Source organism: Pinus tabuliformis, chromosome 4_2, assembly GCF_031772625.1.
Source record: "Pinus tabuliformis cultivar Carrire ecotype Pingquan chromosome 4_2, CPIR1, whole genome shotgun sequence".
NCBI classification, from domain to species: Eukaryota; Viridiplantae; Streptophyta; class Pinopsida; order Pinales; family Pinaceae; genus Pinus; species Pinus tabuliformis.
In genome coordinates this window covers 354,275,212-354,298,351 of record NC_142304.1, presented here as the reverse complement: position 1 = coordinate 354,298,351, position 23,140 = coordinate 354,275,212, and positions in this window count along the sequence as shown.

Sequence of the window (23,140 nt, the reverse complement as noted above, 5' to 3'; positions counted from 1 at the left end):
TTAGATGCAAAAATTATAGAAACTTGTATGATTTTTTTGGAAAGCCATGAGACCAAGGGTTATCCTTCAATCCCAGGACTCAAGGCTGTCTTTCAAGAGGAAACAATCCCAAATTCTACAGAATCTCTTTGCTTTGTTACAAGAACACCTTGGTTGGCGACACAAAATCAGGGATTTAACAATCAAATGTATCTTCAACCCCCACCAAACTGGAATTCTTTGCAGCAACCTTGGCCTCAACCTCAACCTCAACCTTAATCTCAATAGTGGGCACAAGGAGTGCAAAATCCTTATGGAGATTTGCTCAATATTATCAATATTCCCCATCTTATCAGAATTTTCCTCCCCCACATAATCAGCAACAATATCAGTAGCCACAACTTCAAAATCAAAACCCTTAACTTTCATTTCCATTTCCACAACAACCTCCACAACAAAACCAAAATCCCCAACTCTTACTACGATTTCAGGAGAAACCAAATCAGCTACCTACCCAATGATTACCAAAACCCAACAATAAAATCCCTCAGAATGCTTAATGGTAGAAGGACAACAATTTCCAACTTACATGATTACTCCTCTAGATCTTAATGATGTGCAACTAAGATCTGGAAGGATATTAGAAAAGGAAAGACCTTCTATAGTTATTCAAGAACAAGATATTTCTGAGAAGGATTCTCTAAAAGTGAATAAAAGTTTTGAGGGAACATCTCTCCAAAACCAAAACATTGAAAAAGGAAAAAAAAAGAACCAATGAACACAACTCCTATCATTGAGCAACCAACATCTACTTCTACACCTCCTTTTCTTGAAAGACTACAAATCGATAGAGGGGTAGAAAAACAGATCTTGTTGCCCAACTATGATTTTCTAGATGAATTGAAGAATGTCTTTGTCAAAATTCCTTTGCTACAAGCCATTAGAGAAATTCCTATCTAGCCAAAACAATAAAGGAGTTGAGCATAAAAAGGTCAGGAAGAAAAGCAAAAGAAACAAAAAGAATTCACTTGGTAGGAAAAATAGCAGACATGATGATGGGAAAAATTGCCTTACAAAAATATGTGGATCCAGGAAGTCTAATTGTCAAGACACATATTAATGGAATTGAATTTCAAATACATTGATTGACTTAGGATCAACAATAAATATCATGAGTAGACAAACTATGGAGCAGCTTAAACTTCCTAATCTTCTTTACACACCTACCTTACTGCAACTTACAGATAGATCAGTAATCAAACCAGATGGTGTATTAGAAGATATTTCAGTATCCTTAGATTCTTGGGAATATCTTGTTGATTTCATAATCTTAACTCCAAAGAATAATCTAGGAGGACACCCACTCATATTAGGAAGACCTTGGCTGGCCACAGCCGATGATTTTATTAGTTGTAGATCTGGTGACATGTATATTTCTGATGGTAATTTAACAAAGAAATTTACTCTATATCCTCTAGAAAAAGCAATCACAAAAATAGATGACAAGGAATGGTTTGATAATGAAGATGATATTCAGTCTCTCTTTACTATTTCAGAAATTATTGAAGATAGTCAAATTTTGAATACATTGGAAAATTTTGAAACATCTTAAGAATATGATCATGCACAATTTCAAGAGAAATCTAATGTTGAATACTTGGCATCTAGGAAGATGTCTCTCTATTCTATGGAAGAGTTTGGTAGCTCTACAATTGAAATTTTTCCAGGTAGGACATTGAACATAAACAAAAACTTGGAGAAACTACAACAAGAAGAGCTAACCAAAATATTACAAAAATATTCCGTTGTGTTTGCATGGGAATACACCGACATGAAAAGCATTGATCCTAAGACTTGTATCCATCATATCTATATTGAGTAAAATAGTAGACCTATCAGACACCCTCAGAGAAGGTTGAATCCAAATCTTAGGGAGATTGTAAAAGAAGAGCTCCAAAAATTGTTGCATGTAAACTTCATTTACCCAATTCCAAATAGCCAATGGGTTTCTCCTTTGGTAATTGTACCTAAAAAGAATGGTAAATGGAGGGTGTGAATTGATTCTTGAGAATTGAATAAAGAAACCCTTAAAGATCATTTTCCTTTGCCCTTTATAGATCAAGTATTAGATACATTAGCAGGTAAGAAGTCTTTCTCATTCTTGGATGGTTTTAGTGGTTATAATCAAATTAAGGTAGCACCTGAGGATCAGGATAAAACCACATTTACTTGTCCATGGGGAACTTTTGCATATTGAGTACTTCCTTTTGGATTATGTAATGCACCTGCAACATTCCAAAGAGCAGTATTAGGAATTTTTTCTGATCTAATACATGATTATGTAGAGGTATATATGGATGATTTTACAGTCTATGGAAACACATTTGAAGAAGCTTTGGAAAATTTGCAAAAAGTTCTTAAAATATGTAAAGAAACAAACCTTTCACTAAGCCATGAAATTTTTTTTATGATGTTTACAGAAGGTATTGTTTTAGGACATCACATTTCAGGAGATGGGATTAAAGTTGACAAATCTAAAGTTGAAGTCATCTCTAAGTTATCAATTCCAAATTGCCAAAAGATGTTTGAAGTTTTCTAGCATTTACATAATACTATAGAATATTTATAGAAAACTTCACTAAAATAGCATCTCCACTCTTCAAATTTCTTACGAAAGATTGTGAATTCAGTTGGAATCTTGATTGCCAATTAGCATTTGAAACCTTGAAAGCAAAAATTTCTGAAGCACCTATTTTAAGAGGTCCAAATTGGAAACTCCCTTTTCATATTTCCACAGATACTTCAGATACAGCATTGGGAGCTGTATTGGGAAAAAAATATTTGATTCCTTATGCCATTTACTATACAAGTAAGAATTTGACTCCCACTGAGTTGAATTATACTATGACTGAAAAGGAATTTTTAGTTGGTGTTCATGAAATTAACAAGTTCAGACACTATATAACAGGCTATGAAAACTTTGTTCATACAGATCACTCTATAATTAGATATTTCATGAATAAACCTATTACTAATGGCAGATTTACAAGATGGCTTTTACTTTTGCAAGAATTCAACATTACTGTGCCAGATAGACCTGTAAAACAAAACACAGTTGCTGATTTCTTGTCCAGGATTCAGAATATCAAAGAAGATTCTCCAATTGAAGATAAGTTTCCTGATGAATATCTTTTTGCAGTAACTACTCAAACTCCTTGGTTTGCAGATGTTGCTAATTACTTGGTCACAAGAAAGTTACCTTCACATTTGTTTCCTAGAGAGAAAAGAAAAATTATTCAGGAAAGTGCAAGATATTCATGGATCACTAATGAATTTTATAAAACAGGGCCAGATCTTATGATCAGAAAGTGTATGAGGGAAGATGAAATTCCTGAGATTCTCAAAGCATGTCATGATGAGCCGTGTGGTGGACACTTTTCTGACAAGAGGAGAGCCTATAGAATCCCTTTTTTAGGATATTATTGGCCATCCATCTTCAAGGATGCTAAAGAATATGTCAGAAGATGTGAAAACTGCCAAAGGGTAGGGAAACCTGCTCTCTCAAATGAAATGCCATTACAAACTCAAGTACTTATCGAACCTTTTGAAAAGTGGGCTTTATACTTTATTGGATCAATTAATCCTCCATCTAAGTAGAAAAAGTATATATTGGTATGCACTGATTATGTCACTAAATGGGTAGAAGCCAAAGCATTACCTTTTGCTAATGAAAAATCTCTAGTTAATTTTCTTTTTGATGACATCTTTACTTGTTTTGGTGTTCCAAGAGAAATTGTGACAGATCAAGGATCTCAATTCACATCCAACATGGTGGAAAGGCTTGTGGAGGAATGCAAGATCAAGCATAGGAAATCTATTCGCTATCATCCATAAGCAAATGGTCAAGTGGAGTCTACAAATAAAGTGATTGAAGGAATCATCACCAAGACTGCATCTACATAGAAGAGATTGGGCAGAAAGGCTTCCTGAAGCCCTATCGGCCTATAGAACTACATGGAGGAACACAACAAAACATGCACCCTATGAACTTGTTTATGGGAAAAAAGTCTTGTTCCCTATAGAGTTCCAAATCAAAACTTTCAAGATGGCAGTCCAATTGGGTTGGATTTATTAGAAGCACAAAAACATAGACCGGAGCAATTAAATGAACTTGATGAAATCAAGCAAGAGGCAGTTCAAAAGACTGGTATAATCCAACAACAGAGGGCTAAATGGCATGACAAATATATCAAGGACAAGAGGTTTCAAGAGAGAGATTGGGCATTGTTATTTGATTCAAAGTTTAAATATTTTCAAGGAAAGTTTCAAACTCATTGGCTTGGGCCATATGGGATTGAAAAAGTCTTTAGTAATGGAGCGGTGAGGATCAAAACAATAGATGAAAGTCAAACTCCTCTTCCTGTGAATGGTCATAGATTAAAATATATCAAAAACCAATTTCAAAAGAGGAGTTCATCAAGATCTTCTAGGACAATTCTGAAATGAAGTTAGTGAAGAAGAATCCTTCTTCTCCACCAACTTAGTCTTTATTTTTACTATCTAATATATATATATATATATATATATATATATATATTGTATAAGGTTGAAAACCAATCATTGATTGGCATGCTTATACAGAAAATACAGGGTGAAATTCAAAGGTTTCTAGCACCCTATATTTTCCATTTCCTTTCTATAATAAGTGGTGACAAAAAGCCACATTCACTCTGTATTCTACAAAATTCATTATCTCATCTCACTTAACTCTGTTTTATTTTTACAGTTTCACTTCATTCCATCGCCATTTCACCAATAAATTATCCTTTTGTAGTATTTCCTCCATCTCCATTTTCATCTATCATCTTGTCTTACATCTCATTTTATTTTCACTAACACAACCATTTCCATTTTCATTCATTCATAAGCCATATTTTACTTTCCCTTCCACGTTCTATAGCTGATTCTGTTCTGCAGCTAATCTGATCTGCAGTTACAATTTGCTTATCAGTTTAGGCATAAGTGTACAGTTCATAATAAAACCATGTATGCATGAGATTGAAGAAAAATCAAATTTCTAAAGAAATCAAGCTCAAGGTACTTGTGGATCAACATCAAAATATTAGCAAGTGGAAGGTAAATATTCCAAAGGTAAATGCAAATTTTTATTTCAAAAAGCAATTTGAAAACATAAGTTTGTATAGTATGTATGATCACATGTCTCCTTAACCAATCATCATTTGATTTGACCGCCACAATGTCTCTGCCATATCTTCTGTCTTTAATGAAAAACAATCTCAATTCCTTTTCATAACAAATATCTGCTTCAAACTCCATAACCTGTACTCAAACGGTCCTCCATAACTACACCCATTAACAGTTAAAACAATGATGTGACATACCTATCTACGACTCTCTAAACCCTTACTGTCTATTTATTGCATGCAAACTCTTAAGTTTTTCTCTCATATTCACACAATCATTCCATACACACAATCTTCCTATTTTCATATACACAATCTTCCTACTTCCATATACACAGTCATTCTATTTCTTAGACAGTGAGAGTAATTTTGAAGGGTAACCAAAAATAGAGGATATGGGGCTTATTGTCAGAACAGAGCCCATAGGAATAAAATATATGGAGGGCTATCCATAGCTTAAAGGGATGCTAGAGAAGGTCGAATGGTTATGTTTTATTGAAAAAATTGACGGCTACCACAAGGAAATTACTAAATATTTTGCAAGATCATTTGACGGCACAGAAGTGGAGATATGGGATATCAATTTTGCAGTCACAGAATCCTTCATAGCAGAAGCAACAAAGCTCCCAATACTAGGAGAAATATGGTTTAAAAACAAGGAATTTCATGATGAATCTTGGAAGGTGATCCTTAAAAACCCAAGTATGGATGTTACAGTATTTAGAAAGGGGATTCATATTTCAGTGCTCAAGAATAAATGAAGTAACATGTTGTTAATATTGCAAAAATTCATTACATGTGAAGGAAGATTTGGGTCTATGTATGTTTACTATATACGCCTATTAATGAATTTTTTAGAGAATGGAACCATCAATCTTCCCTTTTTCCTTCTGAACAGTCTGAGAAGGATGGTAACAAATGTTCAAAAGAAAATTGAATCAATAGAAACAACTCTGTATCATCATGGATTAGTGAAGATTCTAGTAGAATTCCATTTAAGAAGTATAGGGGATACAAGGGAAGATTTCTTGATAAGAAATTTCATCCAGGATGCTCTAGATTCATCTGAGGGAAGTCATGTTAACAGAAGTAGAAGGAGAAAGACCAACATTCATATTAAAAGATCCTCACAAAAAGATGATGCAAATATAGCTCCTAAACCAGAGGTTAGGAAGCAGACCAAATAGAAGAGAAAAATGAAAGAGAGGGCTGAAGAAATCAATAAGGACATTCATGGACCTTCATCACCCTAAGAAGATGAATAGCTACTCTCTGAAAGACTAACCAAGATCAAGGAGCAAATCAAGAAAAATAAGGAAAAAAGAAAGAAGAAGAAGGACACAAAGGAAGAAACCATAAGCTTTCAAAACTTGAGGAGGAGCTCTAGACTCCAAGGTAAGGTGAAGAGGGTGAAATCAAAAGAAGCTGAGTTCATAAAATTAGAAGAAGAAACCCCAGCTCAATCTCCTTATAGTATTTCATTTGAACACAGTCCACAGAACTCTCCCTCACAGAGTTTTGAAGGCAACCCAAGTAGAGCTTCTCCTGGCATAGATCTAGTGCAACAGCAAATCTATGACTACATAGAGTCATTAGAGAAAAAGAATACCTCGATAGATCTAGGAACTTTAGCTAATCCAGAGTAGCTTGTCACCCTACAAGAAACTTTAACAAGCTCTCTCAAACAAGAAATCTTTGAGCTACAAATTATGAACAGGCACATCCAAAAAGAAAATGAAACCTTGAGGGAATAGAACAAGTTGGATAAAGCTATTCATGACAACACAATGCTACACTTGGGATTATGGTACAAGAAAAACAAGAAGCTAAAAAGGAAAAATAAGAAGCTGAGCAGAACACTTATTAACCTCAAATACAGACTTCTTATGAGGAAGCCAAGGATGGCAGTTAGTGCAAAAAGAAGTAAGAAGAGGAAGTTGGATGTGCTAGCAGAAGTGTTAGAACAAATGCAGTAGGAGGGAGAAGTTCACATTTTTTATTGCATGGGGACATGCAACAGTTTTGCAGTGGGGGTATGTTGAGCCTCAAAAGTACTCTTTCCCTAGCAACTCTTCTCATCCCTTTCGTTTGTTTTTCCATGAAGAAAATGCATTCTCATCATCAATGACTAGTATATATTGCCTTAAGGATGACATTTAGTGATTTACATGCTATACTTTTATGTTTTGTTGTTTGAATAAATTTGTCTTTTAGCTACAAAACACAGCCTATTCTGCAGATAATCGGCTATTCTGCAGCTACCTTCATGCATCAACAGGTTACAGGTGTCAAACAAGGAAACTGGCCACATGGGCATCTCTGGAATGGTCACGACATGAATCCTATCCTAGTCAACCAGCCCAAATCGACAAAGAAACCAGCTCAAGACCACAGTCAAAGGTGGAGTCAAATGAAGAAACCTGGGAGAAATAGGATTTTATGTCCATTCTTCGTGGCTATTTAATAAATCCAACAGCTTTTGTTGCCGCATTTACTTGAACCAGCCACTGGTGACAACTGTTTCACGCAACCACCTTGCTAACTTAAAGTCACCTGTAGCTGATCAATCCATTCATGCAGAACTGTTGTAATACATGGACCACCTGTAGCTAAATTCTCTCAAAGGACAGTTATGATTTTTCTTTAAATATTAGTTGTAAAGGACTCGGAAGGAGTTCGAATTTCCTCATGTATTAAGCATAGACTTACCGATTTGTAATTTTGAAACTTATTTCCCTGTTTTTAATATGAAGACCATGTGTTTTATGGATATCTGAAAGAGTTTCTTGGAGATTCATTAAGCACGCCTACCCTGATCAGTTGCAGAGGACCCTTACATTGAATGAGGTTTTATTTCATTTTGTTTTGTCTTTTCTAGTTAAACTGTAAATTCATCATAGTTTTCATAATCATTTTGGTACTAATCTTGTTTATAATGCAACTTTTATCATTTTCTCACTAATGCATAATAGCTTCTTTTAGTGTAGAATAGTTTCTTCTTGCTTAATTTCTTTATAATATTTATCAGCAATTAGAAGTTAAAATTCAGTAGTATAATTTAGTTTAGTTCATTTACTTCTTTACTAGTATTTCAATTTTTAAATAAACTGATCAATGCCATTATTGTTCTTGTCATTTTATTGCTAGTTTATTGACTCATGGTGTTAATGAATGTTTCTGAAGAGCCTTTCTAGTTGATATCTCATCTTAAACTAAGTGGTTGAATACATACTTCATGCAATGAGTCTTTTCTGCATTCCTGCATTTATTTTCTCTTAGAATAATGAAGTACAGAAATCCTCAAATGTCATCACAAGGATATTTTCTCCCAAAATTGAGAGGCAGGGTAATTAAGTATTTCATTTAGCTTTGTTTCTATGATAGATTAGACACTAGATGCAATTTCACTTTTAGTTTTTAAGATCATGATTTGGGAATAATGATAAAACAGGAATAGAAACTTTGTTTTCATTTCTTGCTTAAACTTTGCTCTCAAGTCTTCCTTAAGCTCTTTTGTTTCTCATTTTTAGATTTTTAGTAGTCATTATAAAAGTTACATTTAAGATTTTGATAGTTACATTGTGCATCATTAGGGATTAAAGCACCCGAAAACCCCCAAAACAACTTAAAACATAAAAACAACGAAGTAGGAAGGGTCATCTAGCACAAACATTGCACTACACTTCATCAGTTTACGATACCCGGATTGATAATTTATGTAAAGCAATTTAGAACACTAAATTGACCAAACACATAGCTAACACGACAACAATTTTGAACTCTCAAGAAATAAACTAAGAAAATAAGTACAATATTAGACTATGATGCAAATCATTTTGATACTTAAAATGAACAAAAATATATGTTCATGGTTCAATTAAAATACACAAAAATGATTGAAATACATTTTAAATTCAATTTTTAAAAATATCTTCAACTAGTAATGTTCATATAATAAATTCTTTTATTAAATTTTATTTCTTTTGAGGTCATCTACAACAACTTAGTCATAACATATGATATAAGTCATATGTGTTGAAATTTAATATACTAAAAAAATAGTTAATGATACGTTTTTAGATAATTTTATATAATTTATGAACATTCCTAGATTTAGTTGGCTATCAAATGTTTCAATCATTTCCTTAACTTAAGACATTCAATTAAGAGCATTCAAGAAGTAAAATTTTACAAAATAACAATTTTGAATTCTAGTTTCATAGACTACGGAAATAAATACAATCTTACTATGATTCAAGTTACTTTAATACTTAAAATGAACTAAAACATATCATGTACATTAATTTAATATTGAAGTTGTAAAATGTGTCTTTTAGTGCACAATCAATGTATGTTAAAAATTAAAATGATTTTATTTTAAATGTCAAGATGTAAACTACTAATAAGTTTTACCCGATTTTATTTCTTTTGAGGTTATTTAAAAGAGCTTAATAATAATAACATGATATATATATATATATATATATATATGTTGGAAATAATACTGAGAGGGGAGGTGAATCAGTATTATCAGATCAATAAGCCTTTTTCAATGCTCAGAAACATATACGCTACTTCAGTTAAGTGAACCAGCGTGTACACGCTACTGTGTCTAAAGAAACCAGCGTATAACCATAAATCTTATAATTCAGTTAGTTTATCTTCAGTTAAATGCATCAGGACATTATTCATCATATTAAGAGTAAACAGATGCAGTATAGCAGAACAGATCATCACACAAAAGCCACACACATGAACACCATGATATAAGGTGGAAACCCAATGTGGGTGAAAACCACCTGCTGCAAGTCGTCTCTATCTTTCTTTAATAAGAACTTCAGTTTACAATATTTTGTACTGGTGCAGCCTTGTACCAGTACGCAGGCTACAACCTGCAGAAGGCTTCAACCTTCTCTCGTTCTCCAAACTTCCTTGGAAGGGAGCTCCAACCCCCTTTGCTCTTGTACTGGCTAAGATACTAGTACGTAGGTGCTGGCCTACAATCTTCTTTCCTTCAGGTACCACTTTTCATCAATTTTCAGACTGGATACTCCTGAAGCACAACATTACAATCTGAAGACCATGATTCATTCACAAATCATTGAAGCATAAAACAACCAATACTAGCATCATCAATCTTTGAATCACTGAACCACTGAAACCCTGTCAACACCAGTCACCAGAACACAGAGCAGACTACAGAACTCTGCAATAACAGTCAAACCCAACTGCAATCCCAAAAATCACGCTTCAAAAGATATACGCTACTTCAATGAGAGCAACCTGCGTATACACGCGGTTTTACCGAAGACAACTTGCGTACAGATCTAAAAATAATTTTTCATAACTTGCAGCTGTACCAGACATCAGTTATACCCAGAACATAACATTGCGTCAGTATGCAGATCTAGAAATATGCATAATCAACCATATAAAGATAGTTCATTTTAAACCATTTGATCCCGATCTCTCCTTAGATCTTGTTCTCCATCCACCAATGAGATCTCTCCTTAGCTTTAGATCAAGCAATACATCATCAACCAATAACCTGCATACTGGATCTAATACTTCATCAGATATTCAAGACCTTTTCAGATACTCTTGCCTAGTGATTTCCTTCTCCTTATATAGCCTTAGGCCTTGTTCAATACCAAGAGCCAAAACCATAGAAATCCAATACCATCAGCTTCAAAACTAGGGATCAACACATCCGTCGAGACACCAAGGTCCAAAACCAAAGGCACAACTTCCAAGGAATAACCACCGTGGACCAAAGATAAGTTTTCCACATACACGCGCTTTTATTGAAGCCAACCAGCGTGTACACGCGACTTGGTATATAGCGAACCTGCGTATACGCGACTTGGTATATAGTGAACCTGCTTGTATACGCGACTTGGTATATAGTGAACCAGCGTGTATATATTTTTCTTCATACTTGTAGACTGATCATCAATTCCTTGCTACTATCCTTCTGCACAATGATTTGTTATTAGTGTGATTTGCCATCAAGGACAATACTTGTCTCATAATGCCAACAATCTCCCCCTTTGGACTTGATGGCAACAACACCAAATCAAATCACTCTCCCCCTTTGTCATCAAGGGAAAAGGGTTGTGCTCCCCCTGAGTACATGCTGATATCCTTGCTTGGCTGTGCTGAAACATGCTCCCTCTGACTGTAGGCAAGATCTGCAAAAGATGTTCTTCAAAAGAACCAAGACTTATATACCATAAGGGACCTTCCTATCACCAAAAAGACTTAATACATACATCCATACACCCAACCAAGAGGGGATACATCAGAACCAACCAATTATATTACATCATTCATCCCAGGCATAGTGGGGAAACCAACATAGGCCATTACATGACCTTGACACCATAAAAGAGATATCACAGAAGAGATACATGACATAGAGACAAAAAATCTAGACCAAGACTTATGAAAGTCACAAGCAGCATCTGATACACATCTTTTAGATCAGCAACCAAGATTTCCTTCTGAGATCCTTCTCCTGAAACCAACAACAGTTGTGTACTAGAACAAAAAGCATCTAAATGCCAACAATGCTTTGTGAGACTTAATCTGCTTCCCCTGAACCTGTGCTTGAAGCTCCCCCTGAACAAGTGCCTGAAGAATTCTGGCATACCCATCTCAGACCTTCTCCGACCGGAGTCTGCCCTTGCTGTTCAGAACTCCATATACGCGACTTCTCCTGCAGAAAACGACGTATGCACGCGGATATGCTTTCTGCAACACACGTACACCATATACGCGACATTCCCAGCATAAATCGGCGTATATACGCGGATATCCCTTACGTAACTTGCGTATACCAAATTTTCTGTAGAACAGACAAGCTTCAACAGCAGGATGAAGCATCAACTACTCCCAGCTTTTGTCTGGGATATTCAAAAGTTTCCCTGGGCAGTGGTTTTGTGAGAATATCAGCAACTTGTTCCTTAGAAGGAACATACTCCAACTTGACCTTCTTCTCAAGCACTTGTTCCTGAAGAAAATGGTACTTGATTGGTATGTGCTTGGTCTTTGAGTGCATGATTGGATTCTTTGAAATGCTGATTGCACTTGTATTATCACATAAGATAGAGACTGGTGAAGTGCAAGTGATTTGAAAATCCTGCAAGGTCTGCATCATCCAAAGAAGTTGTGTGCAACAAGATGCCGCAGCCACATATTCTGCTTCAGCTGTAGATAAGGCAATCGAACTCTGTTTCTTGCTGAACCAAGATACTAATCTGGAGCCCATAAAGAATGCATCACCACTTGTGCTCTTCCTGTCATCCACGCTTCCGGCCCAATCTGCATCTGTATAAGCATGAAGTGTGAGATCTGTATCTCTAGGATACCATAATCCATAATTTTGTGTCCCTTGAAGATATTTGAAGATTCTCTTCACTGCCTGAAGATGAGTCTCCTTTGGATTTGCCTGAAATCTCCCAACTATTCCGACTGCATGCATGATGTCTGGTCGGGTACCCGTCAAATAAAGCAAACTCCCAATCATGGATCGATAAGTTGGTTGATGAACTGCTGCTGATTCATCATTTGCACTGAGGCTGCATCCTGTAACCATGGGTGTACATACTGGATTTGAATCTTCCATGCCATACTTCTTCAAGATCTACTTGAGGTACTTGGTTTGAGACAAGAAGATGCCTCCTTCATTTTGTTGGATTTGCAATCCAAGAAAGTATGTCAATTCTCCAAGTAGTGAAATTTCGAATTCTTTCTGCATAACCAAGGCAAAGTTTTGACTCATAGTCTCTTCATTGCTGCCAAAGATAATATCATCTACATAAACAACAAGTATTAGAAATTTGTTATTTTCAATTTTTATATAGAGATTGCTATCTGTTGATCCTTTTGAAAAGCCTTGTTGGTGAAGGTATTTGTCCAAACGATAGTACCAAGCCCTTGGAGCTTGTTTGAGACCATAGAGAGCCTTTTTCAATCTGCATACAAGGTTTGGATCGTTCCCAAGAATGAAACCATCTGGCTGCTCAATATATACTTCTTCTTCTAAATCTCCATTCAAAAAGGCTGATTTCACGTCCATTTGGAATACCTTGAAGTTTTGAAAGCTTGAGAGAGCAAGGAACATTCGGATGGCCTCAAGTCTTGCAACAGGAGCAAAGGTCTCTTCAAAATCTATTCCTTCTTGCTGCGCATACCCTTTACAAACAAGTCTGGCCTTGTTTCTAATTACTTCTCCATTTTCATTCAATTTATTTTTGAAGACCCATTTAGTCCCTATGACATTTTTATCTTTTGGTCTAGGAACCAATTCCCAAGTATTGTTCTTTTCAATCTGCTCAAGTTCTTCATCCATTGCTTTGACCCAACATTCATCTTTGCATGCCTCTTTCACATTTTGTGGTTCAGCGGAAGAGAGTAATGCCAAATAGCTTAAAGCTTCTGCAATTCTTCTTCTTGTTTGTATTCCTACTTCTTTCTGTCCCACAATCTGAGATTCTGGATGATTCTTTTGAACATATCTGGATGGAGTCTTCTCTTATATTCTTGTCTGCTCCTCTAGTTCTTCTTGAGGTTCTTCTTCTTCTTGAGGTTCTTCTTCTTCATCATTCTGCCTTTGAGGGTAGCCTTCATCTTCTTCAATGTCTTCATGATGAACTTGCCTAGGAATATATCCCTTCTCATCAACCACTACATCAATGCTGTCAACAATTCTGCCAAGTCTTTTGTTGTAGCACTTGTACGCTTTGTTATGTGGAGAATAACCAAGAAGAATGCCTTCATCTGCTCTCGGTTCAAGTTTTCCAAGTTGCTCATCAGTATTCTTAATATAACATTTGCTCCCAAAGATTTTGAAATGCTTCACTGAAGGAGTCTCACCACTCCAGAGCTCATGAGGTGTTTGAGTGCTGTTTACTCGGACATTTGTTTTTTTAAGAATAATAACCGCAGCATGTGCAGCTTCACCCCAGAAAGTTGCGGGAGTACCTGATTCATCAAGCATAGCACGAGCCATTTGTTGGATTGTTCTGTTCATTCTTTCCACAACCCCATTTTGCTGAGGAGTTCTAGCTGTAGAGAATTCTCTTCTTATCCCATGTTCTTCACAGAAATCGAAAAATTCGTTTGAGGTAAACTCCCCACCTCTGTCAGATCTGAGGCACTTAATTTTGTGTCCTGATTCATTTTCAACCAAGGCTTTGAAGGATTTGAATTTTTCGAATGCTTCATCCTTGTGCTTCATAAGCCCTAACTAGACAAACCTGGAGAAATCGTCAATGAATAATATCAAATATTCTTCTCCTCGAGGTGTCCTTTTCCTAAATGGACCACATACATCTGTATGGACTAGCTCAAGAGGTATGCTGGCTGATCCTTCCTTCTCTGGAAAGTTAGTTCTGGTTTGCTTTCCAAACTGACAAGATTTGCATATAGTGTTGTCTGGAATTTTGATATCTGGAAGACCACGAACTGCCTGATATTTGCATGCTTTCCTTATTTGTGAAAAGCTTAGATGCCCCAACCTTCGATGCCATAGCCAGTGTTCATCATCCTTGCTCAAATAGCATTGTTGTGGTCCTTCTTCAAATATGTATAGATTATTTGGAGTCCTTCTTCCTTTGATCACTGTTTTACCTGTATCAAGGTCACGAACACAACATCCATTTGATCTAAATATTACTTCTGTTCCTTGATCGCACATCTGACTGACACTCAGAAGATTATGCTTCAATCCATCAACATACAAAACATTTCCAGCTTTGACCTTCTCTTTCAATGGAGCAACACCTTTTCCTTTTATGGCTGCAGAGATATCGTTTCCAAAAGAAACTTTCTTCCCCTTTTCTAATGCGGTATATGACTCAAGCTTTTCTTTCTCCCCTGTCATATGCTTCGAACATCCGCTGTCAATGTACCATAGACTTTCTTGACCTTCTGCATAAAAGGATATCCCACATCTTTCTGGTTGCGGTTCCTTTATTCTCCATGTTCTGACATTTGAGGTTTGTTCCTTTTGAGTTGTCTTCCGGAACCTGCTCCTGCATTCAGAGTCTTCATGACCAGAGTTATTACAAATAGAGCATTCAACTTCATTTTCAAGAACCGAAAAGTTGTTATAAGTCCTTTTCATGGTTCCTGTCATTCTCCCTTGCTTTTGAGCTTCTCTAGTCATGATTGTCTTGTAGGCAACACATTGAGCTGCTTTGTGACCGAAGTTATGGCAAGAAAAGCATTGGCCATTAAAGAAACTTCTGCGATAATCAGATCTATCATCCAACCGATTGTAGCTTCTATTCACATTCATTCTTGGAGTAAATTGGGAAGATTTTACCTAAGGCTGATTGTAGCTTTTGTTTGTCCTTAAGGCAGTTTGTCCCCAAATTTCTTGATGGTCTTTATTTGTTCTTGAGGTAAACTGTCCCTGATTCACCTGATGACTTTTATTTGGCCTTTGCTCGCTTCTCCTTGTTGCATCAAGATAGCTTTTAGAGGTAGAGGCTTGAGATGTTTCTCCATTATATCCAAGACCTGTCTTGATCAGAGGAGATCGCTGCACATTGATAATCTCATCCAAGGTTTCAGATCCTTTAACAAATTTAAGATTAATCGCTTTTGTTTTCTCAATCTCCTTTCTAAGACAAACAATCTCACATTCCAATTTTTCAAGATGTTTTTCCTTTTCATCTAGTTGACATTGTAGAGAATCAATAATAGCACTCTTCTCTTCTAAGCAAACTTTGAGATCTTTCATTTCTTCACAAAATCCTTCTACATCTATAGCATCCATATAGTCATCATCTTCAAAAGCCATTAACAATTTATATCTATTACCTTGTTCATCTTCATCACTATTTGAAAGACCATCACTATCTTCATGAGTGTAATAGCTTTTCTTCTTTTCATTTTGTTTCTTGTTCCATTTAACAAGTTCCTTTCCCTTGTCATTCTTATTTTTGTGAGGACATCTGGCAGCATAATGACCTACTCTTCCACAAGTAAAGCATTTAAAAGGTAACTTACCTCTGAACCTTCCAGAGCCCCTTTGAAGATTTCTGACAAAATTTGATTCCTCTTCTTCATCTTCTGGCACGTGACTTGCTTCATAATACTCTTGTTTGCCTGAAGCCTTGAAGGCAGCTTCTCTTCTATCTGATGGACCTCCCTTTCTCATTTCATAAGCGGTTAGAATCCCGTGAAGCTGAGACATAGTAAGAATTTGCAGATTTTCCTTTTCTTCTATGGCAGACACTTTAGATTCAAACTTGGGGGACAAAGATCTTAGAACCTTTTCAACCACAATAGCCTCTTTTATTTCTTCACCCAAGTTTTTCATGCAATTAAAAATCTCATCTACCCTAAGGAAATAGTTAGCCACACTTTCATCATTATACATTCTGAGAGTCTCATACTTAATCCTGAGAGTTTGAAGTTTAGCACGCTTTACCTGTTCGTCTCCTTCATAGCTCGTGACAATTTTGTCCCATATTTCTTTTGCAGATTTATAGTGCATTACCTTCATGAATTCTGATTGAGATATACATCCCAATAGAGTATTGACTACTTTCGCATTTGTTTCATATTTCTTTTTCTCGGCTGCATCTGTAGGAGTAGCTGAAGGAAAATTGTAGCCTGTCTCTACGATGTCCCAAACTTCTGTACCAAGAGATTGAAGATAGGCAGTAACTCTTACCTTCCAATAATTGAAGTTTGTCCCATCAAACACCGGTGGCCTGATTGATGCTTCTCTCTCGTAGTTGCTCATGATGAATGATCTACCTTCAAGCGATCAAGCTTCTCTGAAGAACCTGCTCTGATACCAATTGTTGGAAATAATACTGAGAGGGGGGGTGAATCAGTATTATCAGATCAATAAGACTTTTTCAATGCTCAGAAACATATACGCTACTTCAGTTAAGTGAACCAGCGTGTACACGCTACTGTGTCTAAAGAAACCAGCGTATAACCATAAATCTTATAATTCAGTTAGTTTATCTTCAGTTAAATGCATCAGGACATTATTCATCATATTAAGAGTAAACAGATGCAGTATAGCAGAACAGATCATCACACAAAAGCCACACACATGAACACCATGATATAAGGTGGAAACCCAATGTGGGTGAAAACCACCTGCTGCAAGTCGTCTCTATCTTTCTTTAATAAGAACTTCAGTTTACAATCTTTTGTACTGGTGCAGCCTTGTACCAGTACGCAGGCTACAACCTGCAGAAGGCTTCAACCTTCTCTCGTTCTCCAAACTTCCTTGGAAGGGAGCTCCAACCCCCTTTGCTCTTGTACTAGCTAAGATACTAGTACGTAGGTGCTGGCCTACAATCTTCTTTCCTTCAGGTACCACTTTTCATCAATTTTCAGACTGGATACTCCTGAAGCACAACATTACAATCTGAAGACCATGATTCATTCACAAATCATTGAAGCATAAAACAACCAATACTAGCATCATCAATCTTTGAATCACTGAACCATTGAAACCCTGTCAACACCAGTCACTAGAACACAGAGCAGACTACAGAACTCTACAATAACAGTCAAACCCAACTGCAATCCCAAAAATCACGCTTCAAAAGATATACGCTACTTCAATGAGAGCAACCTGCGTATACACGCGGTTTTACCGAAGACAACCTGCGTACAGATCTAAAAATAATTTTTCATAACTTGCAGCTATACCAGACATCAGTTATACCCAGAACATAACATTGCGTCAGTATGCAGATCTAGAAATATGCATAATCAACCATATAAAGATAGTTCATTTTAAACCATTTGATCCCGATCTCTCCTTAGATCTTGTTCTCCATCCACCAATGAGATCTCTCCTTAGCTTTAGATCAAGCAATACATCATCAACCAATAACCTGCATACTAGATCTAATACTTCATCAGCTATTCAAGACCTTTTCAGATACTCTTGCCTAATGATTTCCTTCTCCTTATATAGCCTTAGGCCTTGTTCAATACCAAGAGCCAAAACCATAGAAATCCAATACCATCAGCTTCAAAACTAGGGATCAACACGTCCGTCGAGACACCAAGGTCCAAAACCAAAGGCACAACTTCCAAGGAATAACCGCCATGGACCAAAGATAAGTTTTCCACATACACACGCTTTTACTGAAGCCAACCAGCGTGTACACGCGACTTGGTATATAGCGAACCTGCGTATACGCGACTTGGTATATAGTGAACCTGCTTGTATACGCGACTTGGTATATAGTGAACCAGCGTGTATATATTTTTCTTCATACTTGTAGACTGATCATCAATTCCTTGCTGCTATCCTTCTGCACTATGATTTGTTATCAGTGTGATTTGCCATCAAGGACAATACTTGTCTCATAATGCCAACAATATATATATATATTAAGAACATTCAAGAAGTAAAATATTACAAAATAGAAATTTTAGTTGTCACCTTCTAAAAAATGTCTTTTAGTGCACAATCAATGTATGTTAAAAATTAAAATGATTTTAATTTAGATGTCAAGATGTAAACTACTAATAAGTTTTATTCGATTTTATTTCTTTTGAGGTTATTTAAAAGAGCTTAATAATAATAACATTATATATATATATATATATATATATATATATATATATATATATATAATTTGTTGCACTTATTACATTCCGATATGTAGCATGTGTGTAATTTTTTCTATGTTTTATATCAAACTAACACATGACATATTTATTATTAATAACATAAAATTATTTCAATGTTGTTCATTACTCGATTTTATTTCTTTTGAGGTTATTTAAAAGAGATTAATAATAATAACATGATATATATATATATATATATATATATATATATATATATATATATATATATATCAATTAAGAACATTCAAGAAGTAAAATATTACAAAATAGAAATTTTAGTTGTCATATTGCCTTCTAAAAAGTGTCTTTTAGTGCACAATCAATGGATGTTAAAAATTAAAATGATTTTAATTTAGATGTCAAGATGTAAACTACTAATAAGTTTTATTCGATTTTATTTCTTTTGAGGTTATTTAAAAGAGCTTAATAATAATAACATTATATATATATATATATATATATATATATATATATATATATATATATATATATATATATATATAATTTGTTGCACTTATTACATTCCAATATGAAGCATGTGTGTAACTCTTTCCATGTTTTATATCAAACTAACACATGACATATTTATTATTAATAACATAAAATTATTTCAATGTTGTTCATTACTCGATTTTATTTCTTTTGAGGTTATTTAAAAGAGATTAATAATAATAACATGACATATATATATATATATATATATATATATATATATATATATATATATATCAATTAAAAACATTCAAGAAGTAAAATTTTACAAAATAGAAATTTTAGTTGTCATATTGGCTTGTAAAAAGTGTCTTTTAGTGCACAATCAATGTATGTTAAAAATTACAATGATTTTAATTTAGATGTCAAGATGTAAACTACTAATAAGTTTTATTCGATTTTATTTCTTTTGAGGTTATCTAAAAGAGCTTAATAGTCATAACATTATATATATATATATATATATATATATATATATATATATATATATATATATATATATAATTTGTTGCACTTATTACATTCCAATATGAAGCATGTGTGTAACTTTTTCCATGTTTTATATCAAACTAACACATGACATATTTATTATTAATAACATAAAAATATTTCAATGTTGTTCATAACCTAGATTGTTGAATTTCCATTTTAAGTAAAATGGACCATATCAACTTGGTTGTTACACACTGAAATGGATTTTCTAGAAACCAAATATGTATGATATCTATATAGATCTATAATATTTCTTGCATTCTCAACATGGATATTATACACATGACATTTTAAAAAATTTAAGATGATAAATTTTAATTAAATCTAAATCCTTGTTGATTCTAAACCGCCTCCTTAAAATTTGGTGTACTTTAGAAACTTAAGCACCTAAAGGAAACTAAATCTTATATAACATATATTTACACCATTATGAATCCATCCTAGATAAGAGGGAAACATTTCTCTATTCAAAATTATAAGAGTACTCAACTGTCACATTTATAGATTATAAAAATCATACATTCGACATCTCTTATACTATATTAAATTACACTTGACTATTATAGACTCAGCTTCAAGGTTTTCCATTTGCATCATCTACTCATCTAGCCAATGGCTCATAAGAATGCAAGTCTCTTAATATGTTCTTGGTTTGATTATGTCATCTTCCATCTCCTTGGTTCACCTTTCTTTGTTTTGATTTCTATGAGATTGATTTGAGATGCTATGACTAGATGACTGTATTGACAAGATATATATTCAGGAATAAAATCTCTATAAATGATGTGATCAGTCTATTTTTTAACTTTTTCAAAAAAATGACCCATCACAACCATGTCACCAATTTGGTATGTGAATTTTCCATCTTCATATGGTCTCACCAACCTACTTTTCACATGTGTGCATCACATCAAATAGTAGGCCACATTCTCTTCATTTCCTAGGAGGGAAGTGACAACAAAAACATCACCTACAACCAAACTACATAATATGTATTAGTTAAATATGTTCAAGATTTCAATTTATAGATAAAAATTTTAATGATAGATGAGCCACACAACTTCCCTTACAAGATCAGAGACTCAATCATGAAAAAAGTAAAATGATGGCCTCTTCATTGTGCATCTCTTGCCACATCAAAATTGGATGAGTTCCCTTTGGATTAAGAGGTACACAATATCATAGTGATCAAGTCTACATCCATCAACACCAATGAAAAGCTCACAAAAACGTGTGATTTTTCTTATCTCGATGGAAAATATTTCTCTCGTATCTTTTCTCCACACTAAGTGTAATTCTCTTGTTCCTTCTATAGTATTACAACATCAAGTGTTAACACTCCGTAAATTTCCCTAGGCTAAGGAAAGAAATATTAGAGGTAACCACAAACCTCTTTTAGGCTAAGGTCCATCCCCCAGCCTTGGGGAGGGCTCTCTCACTATCTTGTGTTGTCAATCAAATAAATGATTGATAAGATCTAGGTTTTAGGCTAGTTATACTAATAAAAAGATAGTTCAAGATTTTTTATTTATTTTTTATTGAAGGTGGGTGTAGAGGGTAGAACTACTTAGGATCAGAGTACTGTTACATATCCAAATGAATAAGGGATATGATGCAATTGAAATAGGGGAAAGATAGGAAGACTTATTGGCAATCAATCAAAATTCATTGTAGTGGAAGGATGAGTGAGGTAAGAGAAAAATGAAAAACTGAGCATCAAGCCACAAATGAGTTCAAATTTCCATACAATAAAATGACACATCTATGATCAGCTGGATCATTTAGAGAAATACATGAATTTTTAAAAATATCCTTTCAAGTTGAGCGCGAGGAAGTTATGCAGTATAAAGTTGTATATTAGAAACAAATCTGAAAGAGATACATATCACATCACAAGAGAAAATAGATGTTAGCTCTTCCATGTTCTTCGACATTTGATGGATAAAAGCAGATTGGGTAGTGCTGGTTTTGGTTGCTAAGGGCTCGTAGCAGTTTTCCCTCTTCTCCTTCATTTTTCCCTATAACTCCATAAAACCCCAATAACCCGTCCAAACCCTGATAACCCATCCAAACCTTTTCACAAGCCTTTTTCATGTCATTTCATTTAAAAAGCCTGTGCATTAAAGCCCGGCCCTCCGATCGTCTACCGCAAGATCTGACGGCGTTCGCACCTCACGATCATGCAATCTGCTCGCATATTAATCGACGGAGAAAGTATTTTCCATCCTATCATATCAGCCACGTGTCGTGCGATGTATGGGATCATGCCCCCACTGTATCATTACCACCTTTTCCCGTGAGCGATGTGGGGAAACCGCTTACCACCCATTGTACTGTTCCCCGCCCGTTAACGCCCACACACCTTTCCCTTGCGATGATCGTTGGATCCACTGCTCCCTGATCTGACGGCTCTCGTTTATCCACTGTCATTCTTTCCCAATATCGTTCGTGAACCATTCTTCGACGTTCATCTGCCGAGATCCAATGACCTACAATCTCCCCGGGAATATACCTTTCGGATAGCCCACGTAATCCGATCTCCGACGTCCAATCTGTCAGATCCGACGGCTTATAACCAATTGTGCCTTAGTTTCTTCCCATCGCCTCCCGCCATGAGATCTTAGTCATACATACGTTTCATCCAACGGCTAGTATTCATCCCCAGCCCTTCATTAATTTTCCACGTAGTTTTCATGTGTTTGGCCTATTTTATGCTTCCAAGGGACGAAGGATAACTGCAATCAGCGGCCCACCAGCACTTTTCATAGTTAATCTTCAACTACCTCATTCAAGAGACATCACGGCCAAGGAAGGAAAGTGCAGCCTCGATCAGTTAAAAGCCTTCAGTAGTTATGGAAATTTATCCTTGCAACATTCCACCTGTTCGAGGAGTACACCTAAGTACCAGAGAGTGTCAAATTTTGTTCATTAAGAAAGCAGAAGCCCCATATCAGATAGTTAATGTGGTTGGTGGTCAATTATGACCCCTCCACACATAGGATAACAGATATTTTTTGTGATTACCTCCATATATACCCAGAATCAAGATGTAATGTGGGTTGATGAATGTTATTTTTGATGTAAAGTTCAACTTTTGGAGACTGTAACTACTATGATACCTGCAGCGTCTGGTCTTCATTTTCAGCTAATGCAAGCTTCTTTTGTTGTTAATTTCTCACTTTCCACTTCTTCTTTGTTCCAGGTTGTGTCTGTTATGCATTTTTCATGTGCTCTTGATGTTTAGCATTAGAGGGGCTGTCATCCCACCTCTGTGTTAGAATCTAGTAAGTATTATTGAATGTGTATGTAGGTTTCTGTTGTTTTAATGCCAGAGAGCTGTCATCCTA